Source organism: Somniosus microcephalus, unplaced genomic scaffold (genome assembly GCF_052327205.1).
Source record: "Somniosus microcephalus isolate GS21.2 unplaced genomic scaffold, FLI_Smic_1.0 unresolved_chr1, whole genome shotgun sequence".
Taxonomy (NCBI): domain Eukaryota; kingdom Metazoa; phylum Chordata; class Chondrichthyes; order Squaliformes; family Somniosidae; genus Somniosus; species Somniosus microcephalus.
The window spans coordinates 27,455,832-27,474,406 of NW_028225179.1; the positions used below are offsets into that span (position 1 = coordinate 27,455,832).

The following is an 18,575-nucleotide window of genomic DNA, read 5'->3' on the forward strand; positions in this document are numbered from 1 at the left end:
GTGAAAATCTAGAATCAGCTTCTGTAAGCAAAAGGCTTTCCATTAGTTCAGACAGGGTGGAAAGTGCTTAAATGAAAGATGAGGTGTGCATCCCTTTTAATCAGACCAGGCAGGCTGGTCATGCCGGTTTGATTCCTGGCCAGTACAGAACCCTGTACGGTTTGAATTCGGCACACATAGGACCAATTCACAAGGCAGCTTCTCACATCCTTTCAGCGCCAGAGAAAGCAGGGCTGACCAATATTCAGGGAAGAGGGTGTTTCAAGAAGATTGACGCTGAATGTAAGTTTATCCCAAATAAGGCGAGCTCATGGATGCAGAAAGAAAAATGTAAAGTTCCTGCATTGGCCGGAATCGAACACGGGTGCAAGGCGTCCAATGAGACACCGAGCAGAATACATCTGGGAGCCTTTAACTTTTCTCAGTTGTTTGGTTTTCAGTTGCTTCAGTGAAGCTCTGTGATGTCGAAAGATATGGACAAAATGACACGAAATCACTTGTTTTTAATAGAAAGTATTTAAGTTTTCTGCAATGTTGACTGGCTATAAGAAGCTCAGTTTTGACTACAATGTAGCGGGACTCGTCCGGGATTTGAACCGGGGATTTCTCGCAACTGTGAAACACCAAAGCAAGATTGTGAGCAAACCTGTTTTAGCGGGGCGATATAAGTCCCAGAGACCAGTTAAGGCCTCACAGCGTCGGCGGGAATCCTGAGCGGCAGAGCTTGGCTATAAAAGTCCCAGAGACCAGGTAAGGCCTCACAGCATCGGCGGGAATCCTGAGCGGCAGAGCGGGGCTATAAAAGTCCCAGAGACCAGTTAAGGCCTCACAGCGTCGGCGGGAATCCTGAGCGCTGGAGCGGGGCAATAAAAGGCCCAAGAGACCAGTTAAGGCCTCACAGCGTCGGCGGGAATCCTGAGCGGCAGAGCGGGGCTATAAAAGTCCCAGAGACCAGTTAAGGCCTCACAGCATCGGCGGGAATCCTGAGCGGCAGAGCGGGGCTATAAAAGTCCCAGAGACCAGTTAAGGCCTCACAGCGTCGGCAGGAATCCTGAGCGGCAGAGCGGGGCTATAAAAGTCCCAGAGACCAGTTAAGGCCTCACAGCGTCGGCAGGAATCCTGAGCGGCAGAGCGGGGCTATAAAAGTCCCAGAGACCAGTTAAGGCCCCAGAGACCAATCTCCAGTCTGGGAACTCGGAGGGAAGGAGAGAGGTAAAAAGTAATCCAAGTGTGACGTCACAAGAAAGCGTGTAAGTGATTGGTTGGTAAGTATTTCTCCCTTTTTAAGCTTAAATCTCTTTGGTTTATAGTTTCTAAGGTGTGTTATTCACCATCTAGAATCGGGGCAGAGGATATTTAAGAATAATATTAAGAAATTTAATTAATTACATAGAATGGGAGATCAGGTGATATGTTGCTGCTGCAATATGTGGGAGCTGGTGAACACCATTGATGCTCACGGTGATCACATTTGCAGTAAGTGTTGGCTGGTCGAGCAACTCTGGCTCCGTGATGAAGAGCTGGAGTCCAAGCTTCAAATACTGAGACTCATCAGGGAGGGGGAGAGTTACCTGGACTCTGTGTATCACGAGGTATTCACACCAATTAGATTAATTAATTCAGATGTAGTCCGTGGCCAGGGTCAGGATGGTGTGACTCGAAGTGAGGCAGGTACGGGAATCCAGGAGGTAGTGTTGGAGGAGGCGCAGCCCTTGCATTTGTCCAACAGGTTCGAGGCTCTTACTCCCTGTGAGGATGGGAACAGGGACTGCGGGGAGGATGAGCAACCTGCTAACAGCACCATGGAGCAGGGGGCCATTCAAGTGGGGGGAGTTAAAAGAAATCTTGTAGTGGTAGGGGATAGTATCGTTAGGGGGATAGATAGAGTTCTTTGCAGCCGAGAGCGAGAGTCCCGAAGGCTGTGTTGCCTGCCCGGTGCCAGGGTTAAGGACATCTCCTCTGGACTGGAGAGAAACTTGGAGTGGGAGGGGGAGGATCCAGTTGTCGTGGTCCATGTTGGTACCAACGACATAGATAGGGCAAGGAAGGAGGTTCTGCTGAGGGAGTTTGAGCAGCTAGGGGCCAAATTAAAAAGCAGAACCACAAGGGTAATAAACTCTTACCTGAGCCACGAGCGAATTTGGCTAGGACAAATAAAATTAGAGTGCTAAATGCGTGGCTCAAAGACTGGTGTGGGAGAAATAGGTTTTGCTTCCTGGGACACTGGCACCAGTACTGGGGCAGGAGGGAGCTGTTCCGTCGAGGGGCCACAGATTGAAGATTTTAGGCAAGAGATTCAGAGGGGGGTGTGAAGACAAAAAATTACGCAGTGAGTGATGATGACCTGGAATCCGCTGCCGAATTCACTCAATGTTTTCAAGGGGGGACTGGATAGGAACTTGAGAGAAATAAACTTGCAGGAATAGGGGGATAGTGCAAGGGAATGGTACTGACTTGATTGCTCTACAGAGAGATGGCACTGGCTCGATATGCCGAATCGCCTCCGTCTGTGCCATTATGACTGTATGATTAAACTGGGTGGGCGCACAGTCAGCATCATCAATTGTATAAGTCTTTTAACATGAGCGCGATTTTAGCTGTGATGATCCAGCTGTTAAGGTTGGCGGGGTTCAGTACGGGATTTTTAAGTAGTGAAATTCCCTAAGCGAGAATCATACCCCTAGACCAACGAGCCACCGATTTTGGGCTCGAAGTTGCATTAGGTTTCATTGCGCTGCTGCGAACCCAGTTCACAGAGGATATGTTCATTAATTTGAAATATGCTTATATTTTCCTTAATCCAATTATTTTATCAGCAGTTTCCCTGAATCTGCTTACAATTCTCCCATAACAAGAAGTTTGCCGGCAGCAGTGGCCGCGTGGCCTAATGGATAATGCATTTGACTTTGATGCGAATTCATCAGTTGTCAGAAGATTGCATGTACGTGTCCTGCCGCGGTCGTTTAAATAACTGGGTGAAACTTTTTCTTCCCTGTTCTGAATCTGGCTTCAAACCGACCAGTTTTGACAGTCTCTCACCTGCAGATAACGGAGGGCCCTTTGCTGACATGAAGCTAATTGCACATTTTCGACATAGTAGATCTGTGTGCACGGGCAGGCCAAGTGGGGAAGGGGAATTTCTTTCAGAATATTTCTGCTTAGATGCAAATAGCAGGAAATGGTACGGCTGAGCGCAGTGGATTCGTGAGATGAGGTGGCCGAGGGGTTAAGGCCATGGACTGTTAATCGGTTGTGCTTTGCACGTGTGATTACGAGTGCCATCCTCGTCTTTATTACGTTGCAAGTGTGATGCAGATAAACCTTCCGAGCATTTCACTGAATTCTGCCTCATACAGCCTTTGTGATCGCAATCTCGTCAAAATCGCACTGGTGATTCAAATCTGTGCCCCTGCACTCTTCATAAATTGTTAAAATTAAAACAGAGCACTGGAGTTCTTGAATGAAGGTAGAGCGAGAATCGGAGATTAAGAACGATCTCTACCTGTCTTCGTTCCTCTGCGATTGGCACCAAATGAAAGACTAGTGGGAACAAAGCCAAATGAATAGAGAGCAGAAATATAACCTTATCGTTTAGGAGGCAATATAATTTCAAACATATTTATCAACCTTAATGACGAGACTTTCTGCTTTAGTGTCTTTGGTTGAGAGATAAATAATGGGCAGAAATCCTCATTCTTTTCGGCATACTCTCATGGGATCTGAAGCCTCGGTTGAACGTCATAAAGGAAAGACGACACCGCCGACAGTGCAGCACTACCTCAGTACTGCACTGGAGTGTCAGCCTGGATTATGTGCTCAATTCTCTGGAGTGGGGCTTGAGTATGCTGCCGCTGACCCACGGCTGACACCTACACTCAGTTCATTTGGCTGGAGTGAAATGACGGAGATAGAGGGAAAAATGATAATGGAGTAAACTTTCAACTTGGCGCCCTAGAAAATTCGTGCATCCTATTCGGCCGCCCGTTATAGAAACAGCCTGATTTATGTTTCCCTCGATTTCATAAGCAATAATAATCAGGACTGTCTATATTGGGCGGGGTCGTGGCCAGTCAAGGATCACCCTGTGTTTGCTATAAACCGCGTGTGCTCACAGTCCCGGATCATTCAATGTGTTAGTCTTTTTTAAAGAAAAGCGATTCCAGCTGTAATGAACGAGTTGGTGAGGTTTCACTAAATGTGGCGGGGCTCGTCCGGGATTTGGACCCGGCACCTGTGGCATTTTAAACAGCGAAGTTCCCAAAGTGAGAATCATACCGCTCGACCAACAAGCTGCCGATTTTGTGTGTGAGCTTGCCTTAGGTTTCCCTGCGCTGGTGCGACCCCAGTTCGCAGAGGACCTGATCATTAATTTGAAATATGTTTATCATTTCTTAAATCCACTTCTTTATATGAGCAGTTTCCCTGAATTTTTTCACAAATCTCCCTATAACAAGAATGTAGGCGCCAACCTAATTGTGGATATGGTGTTTGGGCGATTGTCTGTACGTAACTTCCGTCCTTGTATTTCTCAACATCATGTTCAGGTGAATCATTGTTTGTGTTCAACATGATTTCGGAAACATGTACAGATAACGCGTGAGTTTACACATCATCTCGTTGGTGCCAAAGTCTCAGTCACTGTGTTGAAATCGAAACTCTTTCCAGCACGTTATTGTTTGCCTGGTAGTTGCTGGTTTAACAGATAAAACTGGCCCCACCTTCCCTCCTGTCAATAAGTAACACTGAAGGGCTCCTTTAAAGCTCCCATCAATTATTGCAACACGGTGGGCCTGAGGATCCTAAGCGCCGACCTGGAACAACTAATAACTAGGCAGTTTGCGGAATATCACACCGCAAAAACATTAGCTGCTCTAAATGAGGCTCGAAACTCACAACCTCGGCATTTTCTCCAAGCTTGAGTTACTTTTACGATCAGTACCGCACGCTAACCGATTGCGCAACTAGAGCTGTGCTTGACCTGTGCTACTTATCCATGCTCATTTACTTGCACATCTCAGGTTGACTAATCGTGCGGGGGCGCAATGTTGTTTAATTAAGGCACATTGCCTGGGTTTATATGAAAGAGTGAAGCAGGAGTTACTCTCATGTGTTAGCGAGCTGGTGAATTTACCAAAGGCTGCACCAGATCCTGGTGTCATAAGCACTGAACAGTTTTACCCAACTCCTAAAATACAGTCTGCAAAATGAGAACCGATGAAAATTCATCATTTCCAAAACACAAAAAACGTTTTAAAATTTTGTCCATGATTCGTTAACCATGTGAGTTACCGGTTGATTAATGACGATTACAATAACGTTTTCACACAGTCTCATGAGTTTTATGTAATAGAACAGTTTTCTTGAAGCTAACTCCTCGACTGGAATGGAATCCGTCGTAGGGTAAGAGTATTTGTAGATTACAATTGCTCTTCTGAGCTGTTTCTCTAATTATTCAAAGAGCAGCGGTTTCCGAAGTGTAGCGGTTATCACTTCCATCTAAAGTACAACAGGTCCCTGGTTCAATCATCTTTTGTAGGTAGAGATTAATAAAATACATTAACAGCCGTTAATCTACACAGTTCTGTACACACTCAAACGCTACAGAGATACCGACTGTGTGAGAGATCATTGCAGGATCCTGCAGCGCTGCCTCGGTCAATAGCAACAGTTCGGAGCCGCATTTCAGGTGCCGCAACAAACCCATGAATTGGTTTGCTGTTCCCCAGCTCCTGGAGTCCGTGAGGCCGCGACAGCAGCGAAGTTCAGGCCGTCTGTCCGGTCCCGCTCTCGCCAAGCACCCTCTGCCAGCGGAAAGCAGCAATTGCAGCCTCAGAGAGCATAAACTGCCTATCGCTGCGAAACAAAATGTCACTGAAGCAGAGGAGCGCAGAAATTTGCATCTATAGCGCAGTTAAGGATGGTCGAGGTTGATATCGATCGACTCATTGTTGTTGGAACCGCTGAAATTGAACCTTTCTCTGGCAGATGTTGCAGGTTTACGTATGAAATGTGCCCTCGAGGTGCAATCGACAAATTTGGAGATGCGGTGTAGTGGAACAAGTTAAAGGATCAGCACAGTTAATGCCGAGAACAAATTAAACAGTAGCTCAGGTTGATGAACCTTGCACTGGTGAAAATCCCGGATGGAGATTTAGAGGAAGCGACAGTGGGAAGGGCTGTACTGCGATTCTAACACTTCTCCAAGCACATTCCGGGCAAGTCATCGACAGTAAATAGAGGGCTTGGAACCGGAATGGAACTGCGGGCACACGTCTCAGTCAAAAGGCAATGGAAAATACACGACAAATCCATTTGATTTTACGTTTGATAACCAGTTGATGGGGCCTGTATTCTAGACAGAGTGACTATTTAATCTACGTGTAAGAATCTCGCTTTCGGGATTGTAGATTGCGATTTGCGAAAGGTCCCACATGAGCCCCTTTTTAACGTCGACTTCTAATATTGGACTTGCACTCAAACTTGTTTAATCCGCCTAAGAAATGATCGTTCAGGACCCAAATCATTCTCTATCAAACTCCAGCGGCTCAGGAGGAACGTCAATGCAGCTGCCATGTAAATATCATGGCTTTAAAGACAAACAATTAAGGTATCTTTTCAGCAAACAATCACGAGTGATGGTTATAAATATATTTGTGTGTGTCCATATTAGATACAAATTAGATAGTTCCCGACAGACTGGAAAACTGCAAATGTAACATCCTTTTTAAAAAGGGCAGTAGACAGAAGGCTGTGGTAGGTAAAATTTTGGAGTCCATTATTAAGCAGACAGTAACAGGACATTTGGATAATCATAATTTAACAGGACAAAGTCAGCATGGTTTTATGAAGGGGAAGTCATGTTTGACAAATTTGCTGGAGTTCTTTGAGGAAGTAACGTATAGGGTGGATAAAGGGGAACCAGTGGACGTAGTGTATTTAGACTTCCAAAAGGCATTTGACAAGGTACCATACAAAAGATTATTGCTTAAGATAAAAATTCACGGGATTGGGGGTAATATTCTGGCATGGATAGAGGATTGGCTATCTAACAGAAGGCAGAGAGTTGGGATAAATTGTTCATTCCCAGACTGGCAATCAGTAACTAGTGGTGTTCCGCAGGTGTCAGTGCTGGGTCCCCAACTCTTTACAATCTATATTAACGATTTGGAGGAGGGGACCAAGTGTAGCATATCAAAGTTTGCAGGTGATACTAAGATGGAAGGGAAAGTAGTGAGTGAGGAGGACATAAAAAACCTGCAAATGGACATAGACAGGCTAAGTAAGTGGGCAGATTTTTGGCAGATGGAATACAATACTGGAAAGTGTGAGGTTATGCACTTTGGCAGGAAAAATCGTAGAGCAAGTTATTATCTTAATGGCAAGAAACTGGAAAGTACTGAAGTACAAAGGGATTTGGGGGTCCTGGTGCACGAAGCTCAAAAGGTTAGTATGCAGGTGCAGCAAGTGATTAAGAAGGCCAATGGAATGTTGGCTTTCATTGCTAGGGGGATAGAATATAAAAATAGGGCGGTATTGCTTCAGTTGTACAAGGTATTGGTGAGACCGCACCTGGAATACTGCATACAGTTTTGGTGTCCATACTTAAGAAAGGACATACTTGCTCTCGAGTCAGTACAAAGAAGTTTCACTCTGTTAATCCCGGGGATGAGGGGATGGACATATGAGGAGAGGTTGAGTAGATTGGGACTCTGCTCATTGGAGTTCAGAAGAATGAGAGGCGATCTTATTGAAACATATAAGATTGTGAAGGGGTTGGATCGGGTGGATGCAGGGAAGATGTTCCCGATGATGGGTGAAACTAGAACTAGGGGGCATAGTCTTAGAATAAGGGGCTGCTCTTTCAAAACTGAGATGAGGAGGAACTACTTCACTCAGAGGGTGGTAGGTCCATGGAATATGCTGCCCCAAAAAGCTGTAGAAGCTACATCATTACATAAATTTAAAACAGAAATAGACAGTTCCCTAGAAGTAAAGGGAATTAAAGGTTACGGGGAGCGGGCAGGAATTTGGACATGAGTCTAGGTTCGGATCAGTCATGGCCGTGTGGGTAGGGGAGCGGGCCCAGGGGCCGTGTAGCTTGATCCTGCTCCTATTTCGTTTGTCTAATTCTGCTAGCTTCAGGAGATGGTTCTGTGATAGTGGATTGGCGGTCAGGATCAGATCAGCCATGATCTTATTGAATGGCGGAGCAGGCTCGAGGGGCCGATTGGCCTACTCCTGCTCCTATTTCTTATACTCTTATGTTCTTATGTTCTTAAATGTATTTGTGAGTTGCTATTGTGTTAGATGTAAATGCTTTTGCACCACTGTTCGTTACAAAAATATTTAGATGTATCTGTATTATTTATTATTGTATTGAGTGGGGGAATCTGTGTCAGTTATAAATGTATTGCTGAGCTCTGTAAATGTCCAGTCCGGCCCCATTCTACCTTCTCATTGCCCCCACGTGGGACACGGCAGAACATCTGTTACATTCGGATTTAACTTTTGCTTTTATTGATACTTAGAAAATGTGATGTTTAGAAAGTAATGATCCTGCATCCAACAGCCTCTCTGATACCTCCTCAGCACCCCTTACCCTGTCTGATAGGCTCTGAGCGTCCCTTACCCGCTCCAGAACCTCTTGAGCATCCCTTACCCTGTCTACTACATCCGGAGGTTCCTTTACCCTGTCTGGTACATCGGGAGCGTCCCTCACCCTTTCTGAAACATCCGGAGCGTCCCTTACACTGTCTGGCACATCGGGGGCGTACATTCCCCAGTCTGGTACATTAGGAGCGTCTCTTACACTATCCGATGCATCCGGAGCGTCCATTACCCTGTCTGATACAGCCGGAGCGTCCCGTACCCTGTGAGATATATCCGGAGCGTCCCTTACCCTTTTTGGTACATCTGGACTGTGCCTTAACCTGTCTGGTATATCCGGAGCGTCCCTTAACCTGTCTGGTAAAACAGGAACGTCCCGTACCATGTATGGCAAATTCGGAGCGTCCCTGAAACTGGCTGGTACATCCGGAGCGTCCCTTACACTGGCTGTTACATCCGCAGTGTCCCTTACCCTGTCTAGTACAACAGAAGCGTCCCTTACACTGTCTGGTAAATCTGGAGCGTCCCTGAAACAGTTTGGTATATCCGGAGCGTCCCTTCCCCTGTCTATTACGTCCGGAGCGTCCCTTACTCTCATTCTTAAATCCTGAGCATCGATTTTCCTTTTTGACAACAAGTTTGCCAAAATTGCATATTTCACCCTTCATCCGCAGCAATGTAGCGCTTCCCGTCGCTCACGCTGATCAACTGTTGAGGGAAAAGCATCAACTACCAGGTGAACAAATCCAATTCTTCAGTTAGCCTCCCCAGTGCACTTCATTTCCCAAGGAATGTTCTTGTACAATCGGGCTGCTTTGTTTCCAAAGGCCGGCCCTGCTTTCGCAGAGCTTGTCTGTCGAGAGGTCCCGCAGGTCTAAATCTATCGACTTGTTTCAATGCACCAATTCAGATTGGGGCGACTGGGACATGTGCCCAAGGATCAGCGGTGGGAGCAGAGCACACTTAGCGGTTTAAGTAGGAGAAAGTGAATGTTAGATTAAGGTAATACCGCAGGAAAGTTACAATGACATTGAAGGAGGGAAATAAAGGACGGCTATTGAATGTGGAAGGAAGAGAAATCTGTGCCATGACTCGGATTCGGACCGAGGTTGCTGCGGCCACAACGCAGAGTAATAACCACTATATGATCATGGCGCCACACATCAACTACTGGAGCTCTGCTCTGACCACAACAAAGTAACACACGGCACTGCTTAGAAAAGATGGAGAATAGGTGAAGAGTTAAAAATCAGCACCGCCAGAAATTAGGAAGTGGTGAAATTCGACCCAGGCCCCGCAGCGACTGGAGCCTTCATCCAGAATGGGAATTGTGCAGCCGCAGTTACATTTAAAAGAATTTTAGCCTTTTCACACGAGAAGAAGCTCATCCCCAGAGATTAATTAAAAAAATGACCCTGCTTGGGAGTCGAACCCAGGATCTCCTGTTTAACTCGATAAACGTTTGGACCAGCTAAGCCGCGGTGCGGAATCCCAATACAATTACTCGCCTCCACTCATTGATATCTATCAGCTACCATTCACTGTCTTCTGGACTCTCAGGCCGTTTTTTAGTTCTCCAACTCTCTTCTCTATTCCTCCAAGTGTCCCGATGCTGTCTGTATCTCCCACTTAATTTACCTCAGTGTCAATCTGTGAGGTGATTCTGAATGATTACCCTATGTTTGTGTCTTATATGAAATAAATGAGGGGATCAGACAATACTTCTTCTGACACTGGGGAACTAATGAGCCAACATTTATAAAAAGATATTGTTTATTGTGATGCAGCAAACACAATATTCCATCTTGAAAGATTCAGGTTCAATTCTATGCAAAAGAAACTTTGAACCCAACGTGTTTGCAATTGGCCGCGTTTTAATTTGACGTCACAAACGCCATCATTGCACCTCAAGGTGATTAATATCTAAGAAACAGAGAAGTCATGCAGTGAAAGTGTATTTGTAGAAAGGGTTGTGAGACTGTGGAATGCACTGGCCCAGCAGAGCAGCAGATTTAAAACAAGGTTTAAAAACCGGCTGCGTGTGGGAGGAAGGGGAGAGGGAGGCAAGACATCCACAGAAGATCACAACAGAAAATGCTGGAAAAACTCAGCAGGCCAGGCAACATCCGTGGAGAGAGAAATAGAGTAAAAGTTTCAGGTCAAAACACTTTCCCAAGACTGAAAAAGCACAGGAAATGAAACAGATTAAAATGCCAGGCTGGGAGAGAACAAAAGAGAAGTGAAGAGACATTAAGGGATATTCAAAATGAGACAAGATGGTGATCGGAGTAGTGGAGACAAAAGATGGCTCTAGATTAGGTGTGAAATGCGCTGGCAGAATTGGAGACAGCTGGCATGTGGGAGAGAAAAAAAGGGGGAGCGCAAAAACAAAGGTGTGGATAAAAAATATAAGTAAAAATGTAATGGGGGCCGAGGTTATAATTTGAAAATTTTGAACTCTATGTTGAGTCCGGAAGGCTGTAAAGTGCCTAATCGGAAGATGAGGTGCTGTTCCTCGATCTTACGCTGAGCTTCCATGGAACAATGCAAGAGGCCGAAGATGGTGAGGTCTGAGTGGGAATAGGGCGGTGAATTAAAGTGACAGGCGACCGGAAGTTCAGGGTCATCCTTATGGACTGAACAGAGCAGTTCCGCAAAGCAGTCACCCAATCTGCGTTTGGTCTCCCCAATGTAGAGGAGGCCACATCGTGAGCATCGAATACAGTATACTAGATTGCAAGAAGTACAAGTAAATCGCTGTTTCACCTGGAAGGGGTGTTTGTGGTCCTGGACAGTGGGAAGGAGGGCAGGTATTGCATCTCCTGCACTTGCACGGGAAGGTGCCAGGTGAAGGGGAGGGGGAGTTGCGGTTATAGAGGAGTGGACAAGGGTATCACGGAGGGAGCGTTCCCTCGGGAATGCTGAAAGGGGAGGTGAAGGGAAGGTGCGTTTGGTGGTGGGTTCAAATTGGAGGTGGTGGAAGTGGTGGAGGATGATCCGTTGAAAGTGGAGGCTGGTGGGGTGAAAGATAAGGACAAGGGGAACCCTATCGTGGTACTGGGAGGGAGGGGCAGTGGTGAGGGCAGAAGTGCGGGAGATAGAACGGACATGGTCGAGGGCCGTGTCAACCATGGTAGAGGGGATTCATCGGTTGCGGAAAAGGGAAGACATGTCAGAAGTACTGGTGTGGAAGGCGACATCCTCGGAGCAGATGCGGCAGAGATGGAGAAACTGGGAGAATGGAATAGAGTCCTTACAGGAGGCGGGATGAGGAGGAAGTGTAGTCCAGGTAGCTGTGGGAGTCAGTGGGCTTGTAGTGAATTTTGGTCAATAACCTATCCCCAGAGATGGAGACGGAGAAGTCGAGGAAGGGAAGTGGAGATTCGGAGATGGACCATGTGAGGGTGAGGGAAGGGTCGAAATTGGAGGCAAAGTGAATGAAATGTCTAGTTCAGGGCGAGACTGGAAACGGCACCAATACAGTCATCAATGTACCAGAAAAAGAGGTGAGGGAGGTGTGTAAACCACTGTTTGTATTCCACTGTGTACATGCCTGTACATGTCTCGGCTGACTCCTTCCACGAGTCCAGGTATAAAGGTGACTGCTCCACAGTCCCTCCCTATTCTGGACCGGTCGACCACTCGAGGCACACCTTCATTCCCTTGTTAATAAAAGCCTGTTAATTACTCGCTTAATCTCAGTCTTTTGAGTTATTGATAGCGCATCAATTTTATTAACAAGATTTTATAATGGAGAAGATCCTCACACCACCATGCCTAGACTTAGACCATCGGGAGGCGGACACATCCATCAAGTTTACTCACTGGCTGAGGTGCTTTGAAAAATTCCTGATCACCTCCGCTGCAATGGTCAAATCGGACGAGGACAAACTGGATGTCCTGACCTCCAAAGTGAACCACCGAGTGTACTCGGTCATCCAGGACGCGATCTCGTACGCGGATGCTATCAAGCTCCTCAAGGACCAGTACACGTGCCCAGTGAATGAAGTGTACGCCAGGCACCTTCTGGGGAGTCGTAAACAACAACCTGGGGAATTGACCGAGGAATACCTTCAGGCACTGTCTGTGCTTGGCCGGGCCTGTGGTTGTAAGGATGTAAAGGCCGCCATGTACAGAGAGGAACTTATCCAGGATGCTTTTGTAGCGGGCCACAGGTCCAATTACACCCGACAGCGACTGTTGGAGCAGAGTGACCTCGATCTCAACAAGGCCTCTGAACTCGCACTATCATTGGACGCAGCCTACCGGGGCATGGATGCCTACTCCTCTGCACCGTGGACGCCACGGGGAACGACAGCCTGGGACACGGTAGGACCGTCTCATAGCGCCGTGCCACCCCAGCCACATCCCAGCAACGGCACAACTACCGCAGCAGTGTCCCAAGGCCAGACAGCAATGCCCCAAGGCCAGAAATGCTACTTCTGTGGCCAGGCCAAACACCCCAGAGCACGCTGCCCGGCGAAAAATGCGATCCGCTCGGGCTGCAGGAAGAAGGGACACTACGCCAGCATCGGCAGGACCAAAGCCACCCCGAACCCCAGCAGCGCCGCGTTTGGGCCGTGCGGGCCGCCAACTTGGGCCTCCCCTGCCATGTGCGAACCACCGGAACAGCAGCCATTTTGGACGCCTCCAGCCACATGGGGATCATGGACGCCGCCATCTTGGACGACAGCCGGGACGCAGCAGGCCACCGACACCGCCTCATCTGATACCCGCAGCGACACACCGACCCCTACGCTGGCCTCCGTTACGCTGGACCAAGCGAGACCGCACCAGCTGGCCCGGTCCACAAAGGACATTAAGGTAAATGGTCATGAAACAATCTGCGTTTTTGACTCTGGGAGCACGGAGAGCTTCATCCACCCCGACACGGTGCGGCGTAGCTCTCTCCCAGTCCTGCCTGCGCACCAGCAGATTTCTATGGCCTCCAAGTCCCAGTCGGCGGACATTGGCGGCTACTGCGTGGTGACACTCGTAGTAGACGGGACTGTGTATGATAATTTTAAACTTCTGGTCCTGCCCCACCTCTGCGCTGCCATTCTACTGGGGTTAGATTTTCAGTGCCACCATAAAAGTGTTACGATGGCGTATGGTGGACCCCTCCCCCCACTCACAGTCCGCAGCCAGCAGCTTCCAAATTGCCAGCCGTGCACCAGGTGCAACCTCTCCACACTCAGAGTCAACCCCCCCCGCAACTGTTCGCTAACCTCACCCCCGACTCGAAGCCCATCGCCACAAAGAGCAGGCGATACAGTGCCGGGGACAGGGTTTTCATTAAAACCGAAGTGGAGCGTCTCCTGAAGGAAGGGATTATTGAGGGCAGCACCAGCCCCTGGCGAGCCCAGGTTGTGGTCTTTAAGACCGGCGAGAAGCAGCACCTGGTCATCGACTACAGCCAGACAATAAATCACTACACCCTGCTGGAAGCTTACCCACTCCCCCGCATAGCAGATATGGTCAACCAGATCACGCAGTACTGCGTCTTCTCGACCATTGACCTGAAATCAGCGTACCACCAGCTTCCTATCCGCCCTGAGGACAGCCAGTATACTGCCTTTGAGGCAAACGGCCGCCTCTATCACTTCCTTAGGGTTCCCTTTGGCGTCACCAACGGGGTCTCCGTCTTCCAAAGGGAGATGGACCGGATGGGCGATCAAAATGCGTTGCAGGCCACTTTCCCATATCTGGACAATGTGACCATCTGCGGCCATGACTTGCAGGACCATGACGCAAACCTCGAAAAATTCCTCTGCACCGCCAAACTCCTCAACCTGACATATAACAAGGAGAAGTGCATATTCTGCACGACCCGCCTCGCCATCCTTGGATGCATTGTGGAACACGGAGTCATCGGCCCCGATCCCGACCGGATGCATCCCCTTATGGAACTCCCACTGCCCCACTGCCTCAAGTCCCTGAAGAGGTGGCTAGGGTTTTTCTCTTATTACGCCCAGCGGGTCCCCTACTATGCGGACAAGGCCCATCCGCTGATCAAGTCCACCTCTTTTCCCGTGACGGCAGAGGCCCGCTTAGCCTTCCACCGTATCAAGGAAGACATTGCCAAAACCACCATGCATGCAGTGGACGAATCCATCCCCTTCCAGCTGGAAAGCGACGTGTCCGACTTTGCCCTGGCCGCTGCCCTCAATCAGGCGGGGAGACTAGTGGCCTTCTTTTCACGAACCCTCCAGGGCTCGGAGACCAGGCACTCCGCTGTTGAGAAGGAGGCCCAGGTTATTGTGGAGGCTGTGCGTCATTGGAGGCACTACCTGGCCGGAAAACGATTTACCATGCTCACTGACCAGCGTTCAGTTGCTTTTATGTTTAACAACAAGTAGAGGGGCAAAATCAAAAACGACAAGATCTTGAGGTGGAGAATCGAACTTTCCACCTACAATTACGAGATCTTGTACCGGCCCGGGAAGCTCAATGGACCCCCGGATGCTCTATCGCTGGGCACCTGCGCCAGCGTGCACATCGATAGGCTGCGGGCCCTCCACAATGACCTCTGCCACCCGGGGGTCACCAGGTTCTTCCACTTCATCAAGGCCCACAACCTGCCTTACTCCATTGAGGAGGTGAGGACCATGACCAGGAACTGCCAAGTCTGCGCCGAGTGCAAAGCGCACTTTTGTACACCAGACAGGGCTCACCTGATAAAAGCCACTCGCCCCTTCGAGCGCCTGAGCGTTGATTTTAAAGGGCCTCTCCCCTCCTCCGACCGCAATGTGTACTTCCTCAACATTATTGATGAGTACTCCCGTTTCCCATTCGCCATCCCCTGCCCGGACATGACCAGTGCCATGGTCATTAAATGTCTGAACGACCTCTTCACCCTGTTCGGTTTCCACAGCTATATCCATAGCGACCGGGGCTCATCGTTTATGAGCGACGAACTCCATCAGTACCTGCTAGATAGGGGTATTGCCTCAAGCAGGACCACCAGTTACAACCCCCGGTGGAACGGACAGCTGGAAAGAGAGAATGCGACAGTTTGGAAGGCCGCCCTGCTAGCCTTGAAGTCTGGGGGCCTTCCGACCTCCCGCTGGCAGGATGTGCTCCCCGATGCACTCCACTCTATTCGGTCACTGCTCTGCACTGCCACTAACGCCACCCCTCATGAGAAAATGTTTGTCTTCCCAAGGAAGTCCACATCGGGGACATCGCTACCGCCATGGCTGACGTCCCCAGGGCCGGTCCTACTGAGAAGACACGTGAGGACCCATAAAATGGACCATCTGGTCGAGAGGTTCGACCTCCTCCACGCCAACCCACCGTTCGCTTACATTGCGTACCCGGACGGGCGGGAGGACACAGTCTCCATACGAGACCTCGCACCCTCGGGGGCCGCAGTAACCCACTACCCACTACCACCGCCCCCCACGATCCGATATCCAGCCCGAGCAGACGGCAGGACTGGGCCCTGCGACCCGCTCGACACCTACGAGGACTACACACCAGTGCCCCAGCCTACGCGGGACTCGACGCCGGAAGCTTCACTACCCCTGCCGCCACCACGTCGATCACAGCGGCAGACAAGACCTCTGGAGAGACTCCAATAGATTAACTTTTAATACACTTCACCCCACCAGACTCAATTTTAAACAAGGGATGAATGTGGTAAACCACTGTTTGTATTCCACTGTGTACATGCCTGTACATGTCTCGGCTGACTCCTCCCACGAATCCAGGTATAAAGGTGACTGCTCCACAGTCCCTCTCTATTCTGGACCGGTCGACCACTCGAGGCACACCTTCATTCTCTTGCTAATGAAAGCCTGTTAATTACTCGCTTAATCTCAGTTTTTTGAGTTATTGATAGCGCATCAGGAGGGGACGCGAGTAGGACTGGAAAAAAGATTGTTCCACATATCCCACGAAAAGGCAGGCATAGCGAGGATACATGTGGGTACCCATAGCAACATCTTTCATTTGGAGGAAATGAGTGAAGTCAAAGGAGAAGTTGTGATCGTACAGGGATGATCACCTTGGAATCTATTGGCACCGAATCTGCTTTAAATCCCCCCACTGTATTGAAACACATTTAATGTCATATTCACATTTTGAAGCATTTGAGCAATATTTGAGATTTAAAAGAGAAACATAGAAACATAGAAGATAGGAGCAGGAGTAGGCCATCCGGTCCCTCAAGCCTGCTCCGCCATTCAATGCGATCATGACTGATCATCGAAATTCAGTTTCCGGTCCCTGCTTTCTCCCCATACCCCTTGATACCTTTAGGCTTAAGCAATATATCCAACTCCTTCTTGAATATATTTGATGAATTGGCCTCTACTGCCTTCTGTGGTAGAAAATTCCACAGGTTCACCACTCTCTGGGTGAAGAAATTCCTCCTCATTTCTCTCATAAATGGATTACCCCTTATCCTTAGACTGTGACACCTGGTTCTGGACTCCCTGACTATCGGGAACATCCTTCCTGCATCTAGTCTGTCCAGTCCTGTCAGAATTTTATAAGTTTCAATGAGATCCCATCTCATTCTTCTAAATTCCAGGGAGTACAAGCCCAATCGACCCAACCTCTCCTCATACGTCATTCCTGCCATCCCAGGTATCAGCCTGGTGAATCTTCGCTGAATTACTTCCATGGCAAGAACATCCTTCCTCAGATAAGGCGACCAAAACTGCACAGAATACTCAAGATGTGGTCTCACCAAGGCCCTGTACAACTGCAGCAAGGCATCCTTGTTCCTGTAATCAAACCCTCTCGCTACGTAGGCCAACATACCAATTGCCTTCTTACCTGCCTGCTGCACCTGCATGCTTACCTTCAGCGACTGGTGCACAAGGACACCCAGGTCTCGTTGCATTTCCCCTTCTCCCGATCTATTGCCATTCAGATAATAATCTGCCTTCCTGTTTTTGCCACCAAAGTGGATAACCTCGCATTTATCCACGTTATATTGCATCTGCCATGCTTCTGCCCAATCACCCAACCTGTCCAAATCATTCTGGAGTATCTCGGCATCCTCTTCACAGCACACACGCACACCCAGCTTTGTGTCATCTGCAAATTTGGAGATATTACATCTAGTTCCCTTGTCTAGATCATTAATATATATTGTGAATAGCTGGGGTCCAAGGACTGAACCCTGCGGTACACCACTAGTCACTGCCTGCCACGTGGAAAAAGACCCATTTAATCCAAATTTTTGCTTTCTGTCTGCCTACCAGTTCTCTATCCAATCAATACCTTGCCCCCAATCCCATGTGCCTTAACTTTACACGCTAATCTCTTATGTGGGATCTTATCGAAAGCCTTCTGAAAGTCCAAATACACCAGATCCACTGGTTCTCCCTTATCTATTTTACAAGTTGCATCCTCAAAGAATTCCAGTAGATTAGTCAAGCACGATTAAGCTTTTGTAAATCCATGTTGACTTTGTCCGATCCTGTCACTGTTTGCCAAGTGCTCTGCTATTAAATCTTTTATAATTGGCTCTTGCATTTTCTCCACTACCGATGTCAGGCTTACCAGTCTATAATTACCCGTTTTCTCTCTACCACCATTTTTGTATAGTGGGTTAACATTAGCATCCCTCCAATCCATGGGTACTGTTCCAGATTCCATCGAATGTTGGAAGATGATAAGCAATGCATTCACTATTTCTAGCGCCACTTCCTTAAGTACCCTAGGATGTAGATTATCAGGCCCTGGGAATTTGCCGGCCTTCAATCCCATCAATTTCCCTAACACAATTTCCCTACAAATACTGATTTATTTCCGTCCCTCCCTTTCGTCAGACCCTATGTTCCCCGACATCTCTGGGATGTTATTGTGTCCTCCTTTGTGAAGACAGAACCAAAATATGTATTTAATTGGTCTACCATTTCTTTGTTCCCCATTATAAATTCCCCTGATTTTGACTGCAAGGGACCTACGCTTGACTTCACCAATCTTTTCCTCTTCACATAGCTATTAAAGCT

The 18,575-nt window shown here is 48.2% G+C and overlaps 1 pseudogene; it reads right to left on the minus strand.

Moving 5' to 3' along the window:
* The window catches only part of LOC147094447 (uncharacterized), a 440,563-nt pseudogene that overhangs the window by 101,414 nt on the left and 320,574 nt on the right, over positions 1-18,575 (minus strand).